Below are 9,367 nucleotides of genomic sequence, written 5' to 3' on the forward strand. Positions count from 1 at the left end.
GGTTCGGGTGTTCTTGTGCTCCGGCTATCGCCAGCTGTGCTCGCCCCCGGCCTCTACGTCAAGCAAGCCGTGACAATATATATATAATGTACAGTAAGCCGTGACAATATATATGCAAGTACAGTATTACGACAAGCGCGACTGTTCGCTTTAAAGTTTATTGTGCCAACAGTTTCGGGAATGGTATTCCCTTCGTCAGGACAGGCTTACAATGAAACAGTATTGTCAGTATAAGGACACAGAGCGAGCGAGGATGTATAAACTCTGCCCTCAAAGCAAACTTGAGAGTGAGGGCAAGGGGCCGTATATTGGACCGCGCAGCAGCTCTCACATTGGCAGTGGCTGAATAAAACAGAAAAACGCAGAGAAAAACGGGGAGTTGCAAGTAGTAAATGAGTATGAAAGACAACGAATTTGAACAGCGATAGAAAAGGGAAAGGAGAGTTAAACACAGCTCTCGGCGCACCAGGAGGCCGCACTCCCTCCTCCCTCTCTACGACACTGCCGCAAGACGCCGCCGGGTCCGCGCGGGCGGCCAGTATCAGGTATCCTGAGACGCTTGCTGGGGACGCCCACGAGAGAGACTTGTTGCGCGCCGCGACGGCAACCTGCAACCGTGTCGTATGCGTATCTTTGCTTCTTCGGTAGGCTCTTCTGTCGGGCTTTTCTACCAGACATCCTGGCGCCCTTCTTCCCATAAATATACTAGGCCGTTTCAAACCATGTCCGGCAGTGCGCTTCCCGTGAAAAAGCGGCAGCCGTGGGGGAAAAAGACAAAAAATATTGAGCGAAGCCCGAGTGCGTAATGAGAAGGCAGAGAGGAATTTGGGAGAGAAAACGAAAGGGAAAAATAGCAGAAAAATTATTAGCACAAAGAACTTTGAAAGAAGAAAATATTAACACACAAAAAATGAATAGAACGTGGCGCCAAACAAATACCAAAAGGTTAATGAGAATTAATAAGGCGCGAAGACATAACACGGAATACAAGCAAATTATCAAACAAAAGTTTAAAAAAAGAAAATAATAATAATACATGTGTTCGGAAACCGCGAAAGTCTGCGGCCCGCGGGGCTGCCGCGTGGTCCCAGTGGGCTAGGTGATAGAGTTAGAATATAGGTATCTATTCCAGATAGAACATGGAAGCTGGCTGTAAGTTGGACAAAGGAGATTACTGAGAAAATAAACAGCTACATTCCCAGCCATTTAGAGCGTGGTTGAAGTTGTCAAGAACAACATCCGGCGTATTTTGATTTATAATGCTGTCCAAAGCCTATGTTGGGTGAAATTTCCTACGTTGTCTCCTTCAAGCAGGAGAGCCTGTCAGGAGTAGCGTTCATGCCATGGGAGAACGTGCCAAACTTATGGATGAGGTATGACTCCCTTTGTTCCCTGTAATAGGTGCTAGAGAACCCGGACTGGAGAAGGATGACGCGGATGTTTTCGAAACTGTGGAGTGGCAAACGCAGGTGCTTGAAAAGGGTAAGCTGGGTAATGATGACACGTAGGCTTTGTGGTTGTTAAAGCGGGAGCGAAATGATGTCTTGGTCTGACCAATATACTCTTGCCCACACACCTCACAATGAAGTTTGTAAATCGCATTGCTTGAGTCGCAGTCGAGGTCTTCGCTTATGTAAAACACAAAGTTGTCGAACTTGGATTTTGCCAGTTTGGTGTCTAAAATGTGCGGACAGACTCTGCGAGTTTTCCTTCTTACATCAAGGACACAAGTCATTTCCTTCGGGAGATTTCCAACTTTACAATCCCCACAGGAGGCCTTCTAGCGACTATGGATGTTTGCTCCCTGTATACAAACATCGCGCACGCCGACGGCATAGCAGCAACGCTGGCAGCCTTCGAAAGCTCAAATTCTTCGGTAGATTTAGACAATGGAACTCTTTTCGTCCTTCTTGAACTGGTCCTGAATTCGAACAATTTTGAGTTTCATGGTGAGCACTACCTCCAGATGAACGGTACTGCGATGGGCACAAAAAATGGCACCTAACTACGCCGGAATCTTCATGGCGTCACTAGAAATTCCGTTCCTTAATAAACAGCCAAAAGAAACCACTTTTCTACAAGTGTTTCCTGGAAGACATATTTCTTGTATGGGAACATGATGAAGCAAGCCTGTTGGAATTCATAGCTCAGTTTAATGCCCTGTACCCCTCAATCAGGTTCACCCACAGTATCTCCGACTCGAGAATTAATTTTCTCGACGTGGAGATATCGGTATACGGTAACTGCCTTTCGACTACACTGTACACAAAGCCCACGGATAGGCAGCAATATCTTCATTTCCAGAGTAGCCATCCGAAACACTGCAAAACAAGCATTCCATACTCTCAGATGCACAGAAGATTATGTTCTGCAATAGAGGAATTTGACAAACATACAAGGACTCTCAAAGCCGCTCTGTCACGACAGAAATACCCCGGGGAAATAGTCGATGACGCGATTGAACGCGCACGCAACCTAGACCGCACATCCATCCTGGCAGAAAACAAGGGCAAAGACGACAGCAAAACAAACTTCATCCTTATATTCTCCTCAACGGCTCCCAGAGTAAGTAACATACTAAGCCGTCATTTTAATATAATCAGAGAGAGTAATCAGTTGCCACTAATATTCAAGGAACTGCCCACCTTTCTGGTTTTTCGGAGCTGGGAGCTTTTCAATCGCGGCTATTTTCTCTGGACCTGGCCTGATGTTGTCGCCAGTCAGCACGTGCCCGAGGTATCTAATTTCTTCATGAACAAAGCTACATTTTTCAGGTTTCAGGCGCAGGTTGGCTTCATCAAGAGCGCTTAGCACCCTCTCCAAGTCCTCTAGGTGCTTTTCCATGGTTTTGAAAAAATGACAATGTCATCCAAGAAAGCCAGACACACCCTCCAGAGAAGGCCGCTCAAAACTTTGTTTATCATCCTCTGGAAGGTCGCGGGGGGTTGCAGAGGCCGAACCCTATTGAAAAATGTGTACAGCTTTGAATAGGAGACACATATGATTATGGCAAATTTCGTTTAACATAGGATGAAGCTTCCAAAGCGATTCCGCCTTTGAGTAACTCCTTAGTGGAGGGCTCCGTATAACTACCATTACCTGTGGTTAATTACCGTCCACTTACATCACACAGTGCATGCAAGTCATGGGTTCGAACCCACCCACTGCGGTAGCACTTCGATGGAGGAAAAATGTGAAACTTTCGTGTACTGTGGATTGTTAGTGCCCGTTAAGAACACCAGGTGGTCGAAATTATCCGGAGCCCTCCACTACGGCGTCCGTCATAGACAGAGCCGCTTTGGGACGTACATCCTATAAAGCCAAACCAAATGTGCCATAATCCTATTTGCTGACCCGTTCAAACCTATATACGTTTTTTCAGTAGGAAAAGGAACCACATTAAACTCATATAGAGCAGAGACGCATGCAAATGCTGTCTTCGGCTTGTCCTCTTCGCGGATTCCTACCTGCCAATAGCCTGAGGTGAGGTCGAGTGTTGTGAAATATCGAGACCCTTGCAGCAGATCCAGGATGTCATCGATCCGCGGCAGTGGGTGCACATCTTTCTTGGTCACCGCGTTAACTCTTCCGAAATCGACGCAGAAACGCCAACCTCCCTGCGGCTTCTTTACGAGAACGACGGGCGATGACCAAGGGCTGTGTGACTGTGATCACTCCACCATGAAGCATTTCCTCTACTTGAGTTTTAATCACTTCTCTCTCGAAGGGTGAGTGGCGGTACGGGTGCTGACGAATGGGTGCCGAATTTCCCGTGTCGATAGTATGCTCCGCTACGTGAGTGCGTTGAATACGGTTGTGCTCGCCGGTAAACAGATGACCGAATTTACGAATAAGGGACAAGTGATCACCCCTCTCAGATGGCGTCAGGTGTGGCCCAGTCTCGACGTCGAAGTCCTCCGTCGTGGAAGGGTCGTGCGACACGGCGAGTCCGAGTTGCGCCTCATGTAGGGATGTGGCCCAGCCAATTTTCGTCTCGCGATGAACCACTATCGGCGACAAGGTAGGATTAGCAACACGGACAATTCCAATCCCACCGACCGCGTTCATGACGGTCCGCGCAACTTGCAGTCCATTCCTAAGGGTTGAGTTCGGCTCGACGAGTTGAATTCCATTTTTCGGTACGCGTACCCTCAGTATGGCTTCCGTACGAGGCTCGATGCGAACTTGGTCCTCACTTCGTGCCGTGACGATGTTTGCCTGCGATTGCACGCCAGCGTCGAGTTGCAGCCGGTATACGTATACGGTATACAATTCGCACGGGCAGTCCTTGATCAAGAACAATGAATTTTACGCTGAATTTGGCTGTTCCGAATTGAAGTAGTACTTCTGTTTCTCCCGCCGGTGACAACAAGTCTCCGCCGATTCCTTTGACGAAGGCAGTGCTCTCAGTTGGTTTGACTTCTGAACAAATTTTAGCAGCGAATTTATAAGACATTATGTTTACGGAGGCGCCTGTGTCAATGATAAGGGTGGCCTTCGAGTTATTTGCCTCGACTTGCACTGTGAGGAGCTGGGTTTCGCTCATCACGCACACAGGTCGGCAGGGCTGACCACCTAGGCCCTGCCGTTCCCGTTCCCAAGTTGGGAGCTTGCTCGTCGCGTGCATTTCTTTGCTTGCGGTCCTCGTCTCTCCATCGCTGGCGACACTGTCGAGAAATGTGGCCGTTTCGGTTGCAGTAGTGGCATCGCGGTCGTCCGTCGTCGGCACGCGTCGTTCTCGGCGGCCATGGCACACGGTTGCGAAATATTTCTTCTTCAATTGCCTTTAGGCGCCCGGATAATTACTCAAAGGATGCGGCGATCGCCTTGAAATCTTGCTCACCTTCGAGCCTTTGTTGCTGACGGTAGGATGCAGCACTGCAGGTGGGAAGTAGGTGGAACTGCGCAAACAGGCTCGGTGGTAGCGCTGCTGGGTGCTGCAGGGATGTTCGAATTCCAGGCACCTGTTGGCAGGTATGTGGTGCTCGCAGGGGTCGGCAGCAGCCGAGAAGCAAGGCCCATCAGCGTGGCCTGACTGAGACGCTGCAGTATTTGTAAGAAGTCTGCGCAGGGGGTCGGGTTGGAAATTATCATTTTTTCCATAGTCGCTGGTTGGAGGCCCCGCAGCAAATGACGCAATCGGTCTTCTTCTGGCATCTTGGGGTCGACCCTAGCGCACAGCTGCAGCACATCGTAGAAGTACTGCTCTGGGGATTCTGAAGGAAACGGCACCCGATTCTGTAGCCGGAGATAGGCGATCTCCGCAGCGTGGCGGCTGCTGAAGTAGGCTTTGAGCTTCGCCGCCCAATCACTCCACGAACTTGGCGCACCGGTAAGTAGTTGCGTTGTGTACCACTTTTTTGCGTCCCCATCAAGAGCAAGGTAACGGAACTTTACCTTAGTGTCGCTGCCCCAGGAGTTCAAAGACGCGACTTGTTCGTAGCAGGTCAGCCACTCCGCAACGGACTCCTCCGGGGCTCCCTTGAATACCGGCGGGGCGATGGACGGTCGCGACTGTGGGCTCGTCATTGTAGCAAAGTCTGCTGACGTCTGGCTTGGCTCACTTCTAAGGTTCGGGCGCATTTCCAGTAGAGCGGGGTCGTCGCTACCCCGCAACCTCCACCACTTGTAACGAAGCATACGTCGGGACGGAACGGTCGCTCCGCCACCTCGAAGACGTTGACCAGCAGGTGCCGATGGGTAGCATGAATTACCTTGGTTTATTTAAAATGGGTCCAAAACATCATTAAAACTGAACAAACTGATACAAAGGTATAAGAGTAAATAATAGCGCAGTCAGTCATACCAAGGGGCGCGCAACATCTTCCGAGCAGAGGTCCCGAGCAGCAGGACCGCAGCTGTTCCTCTCTCTTCTTCGCGCCAAAAAAAAAACCCTCTTAAATACGTTTGCCCAGGATCCTGGGGACACTTTCAGTAACCAATCGGAAATGCTGTTGTCGAAGCCAATGAGAACGATTTCTTTAAAACGAAAGCAGCCAATAGCACGCCGGTGACCACGAGGTTGTTTACTCGAGAGCACCGCGTAAATTCCACGAAGACGCGTGCATTTCCGCTTGGCACACAGATAAAAACACACACAACGACATTCGAAGCACAGGGAACGCAAACCTCCCAGTCGGTGCACCACGCGACCCGCTGTCCGCGTTCTCAGCCCTCGCGGCTCGTCTCCGGCGCATCTGGTCGGCCGGGCAGTGTGCCGCCCGAAGCAATCACTTCGCGCGAATCTCCTGGAAACCACTAGATATTAATAAAAATAGAAACATTCCCCTATGCATCTTGGTTTCGGTGACTGTTGGCTTCCTTAATATGTTTGTCAAACAAGCCCCTCACTTCATTTGCCTTGCCTGTAAATAGCTTAAGGGGGGTCTCGGTTCTGGCAGTCTTGATGTCATATGTAGCATAAGAGGGCTCTCGTACAGTTTCCGCCCTCGCCGTTTGATGACGTTCTACGTCACACTTGCGGTATTACAGGACGTGCTACGTCCACCGCTATGGACGAGGGTAACGCTGGTGAACACTCTTAAGGTTCGCTTACACGCAAAACATAAATACCCACGAAAGCAGCAGATTGGACAGCCGTCGCCGTAGCTCAGTTGGTAAGAGCACCGGACGCGATGTTCGGAGGTCGTGGGTTCGTATCCCACCGGCGGCATGGTTGTTTCTTCTGCTGCTTGATAAGTAATTCTCTTTAAAACTAATTGATTGGCACTAGATGTTTAAAAAAGTGGAAACATTCCCCTATGCACCTTGGTTTCGGTGTCTGTTGGCTTCCTTAATAATAATAACAATAATAATAATAGTTATGTTTATTTTCGCCACTGAAATACAGAGGAGCGAAAATAGGTGGCTGGAGAAAAAGCTGCTCTATCGGCAGCTTGACGGCGCTCCAGCCACCTTTACATCAGGAGCAATGGCGAGGCATACAGTGCACATCTGAAACACCATTGTTATTTTTTTGCTTTTTTTTTCAAAGGCCTATCTTGCAGTACAACTGCACTTGCAAAACGAAATGGAAAACGAGAATAAAGGATTCGTTTTTATACATGTGCACAACACAGAGATGATGAAATAACACTGAAAGGCAAACAGAAGGGGAAAACGGACTTGAAAAACAACATCAACATGGTTCACCCGACAAAGAGGTTGGCGATGTGTTTACGCGGGATTGAACTGACATCCACGCTCTGGAAGTCGAAATCATTTAAAATGGATGGTAATGAATGTCTAATTCTTTCGGTGCCGCAGCCAGTACGCGAAAAGGGAACTAACCATGGTGGCTGGTACCGAAAAGTGTAGGTTTTTGGATTTTTTGTAAGGTGTGCTAAATTTAAAACTGTTTCTGATCTTCCTTGCACTGCTTTTCTGTAAGGACATAGGAGTTTGTGTGTAAATATTATTTGCTGCCACAACCTCGTGTTTTTGGAAAATTGATTGTGTATGTTCAAGCCTAGATTTGTTTTCTATTGCACGGATTGCTCTCTTCTGAAGTAATAAATGTTTGGTAGTGTTAGTTCCGCAGGTGTTTGCCCACACTAAGGCGCAATAGTATATCTGTGAGTTAAATAGAGCGTTGTATAAAGGTTTCTTAATGTTACTCGGAAGTATTTGGCGACATCGGTTCAACATACCTACGACCCTACGAGTTTGTTTGTCAAACGAGCCCCTCACTTCACTCGCCTTTTCTGCCAATATATATATATATATATATATATATATATATATATATATATATATATATATATATATATATATATATATATATATATATATATATATATATAGTTATGAATACTATTATCCCGACAGTTCTATAAAATTATCGGGCAGTTTTCACTCTTTTCTTTCATCTGCTCACAAATCAGACGTGTTGATTGACAATGCTCCTCACTTTCTGTCGATGTGTGCGGCGCAGAGGCGAGGAATGGCGACAACTACATACGAACACCTTTCCTAACCTACACAAGTACCACATCATCTTCCCCGACAGATATGACAGCAACTGCCCCTGGTGTGGCGGAATTCCAACAACATATCATGTAACATGGGGCTGCTCCGGTCCCAAGCCCCCCGATCTAGACAAACATCACTCCGAGGAACAGTGGGAGTCTGCCCTGCTCAGCTCTGACTTGGCGACGCAGCGAAAGCTGATATCCCAAGCAAGAGCAACTGCGGTGGACATTGGTGTCCTGAAATAAGGACTCCACCCAAAATCTGTATTTTCGCCTCTCTATCCTACCTTTTTGGAATAAATGTTTTCTACTACTACTACTACCTCACATTCTTTTTTTGAGTGAGTCTACCACAAACTCATGTGACATGCAAGGAATAAGCAATAAACTATCGGAGAATTCAGGTGAAATATGCCGAAGACATCGCATGCAGAAGGTTGAAATGATACACCTCCATGGGGTGGCATTATTTAGGTGGTGTTGCTAATTTAGTTTGGTATCCACATGTTCTCGATGGTTGAAAAAGAGTAAGATTGTAATTACAGACCTGCATACAGAGGATGTTATTTGGTGGAATGGTACTCCAGCTGTACATTCAAATCTACTATCCAGCAGTAAATGCAGGCTTTACACGACTAAGCACAGATTTGTATGCCTGTTCAATAACCAGTTAGGGGTGGTAGAATATAGTAGAAAATACGTTAAAAAGCGCATCGTATTGGGCAAGTTGGTCAGATATGCTAAAGGGAAGAATGGTGTACAATCAAATAATGAGGACAGCAGGAGTAGTAGTAATAACTTTATTCACAGAAATATATGGGTGGGTCTCAGTGTAGATGCACTCTTCAATCTTTTGATGTGGTCTGTGGCTCTTGTGGTAGGTTTGGAGCTCCTAGTCCAGGGCCCCACTGAGTCGTGCCGCCAGGTAGGCTTTCCGGACCAGTCCTGCCTGGACCGCCGGATCCTAGCTGGAAAGCATCCTCTCCCACTGCTCCGCACTCGGGATTCTGTTTATTGCAGCCGCAGTTGTTCTCTTTTCACACCACGTTATATGAAATAACGTCGCTTTGTCCTCGCACCACGGGCATTTGCTGCTATATAGCCCTGGGTGGATCTTGCTTAGCATGTTTAGATTCGGGAAAGTTCCCGTTTGTAGCTGTCTCCAATAGACCGCTTCCTGCTGGTGGAGATTTTTCTGAGGTGGGGGATATCTAATCTGACCCCCTTATAGCAATTCAGAATTTCTGAGTAGCCTAAAGAAACTGGTTCCGCGTCAGGCTGCTCGAGGCTGGTTTGGTTGGAGGCTCGGTTTGTAAGCTCTCGAGCTCTCCTATCCGCCTCGGCATTCCCCGCGATGCCTGTGTGTCCCGGTACCCACATTATTATGTGTTGCAATT

Source organism: Amblyomma americanum, chromosome 11 (genome assembly GCF_052857255.1).
Source record: "Amblyomma americanum isolate KBUSLIRL-KWMA chromosome 11, ASM5285725v1, whole genome shotgun sequence".
In the NCBI taxonomy this organism is placed as follows: domain Eukaryota; kingdom Metazoa; phylum Arthropoda; class Arachnida; order Ixodida; family Ixodidae; genus Amblyomma; species Amblyomma americanum.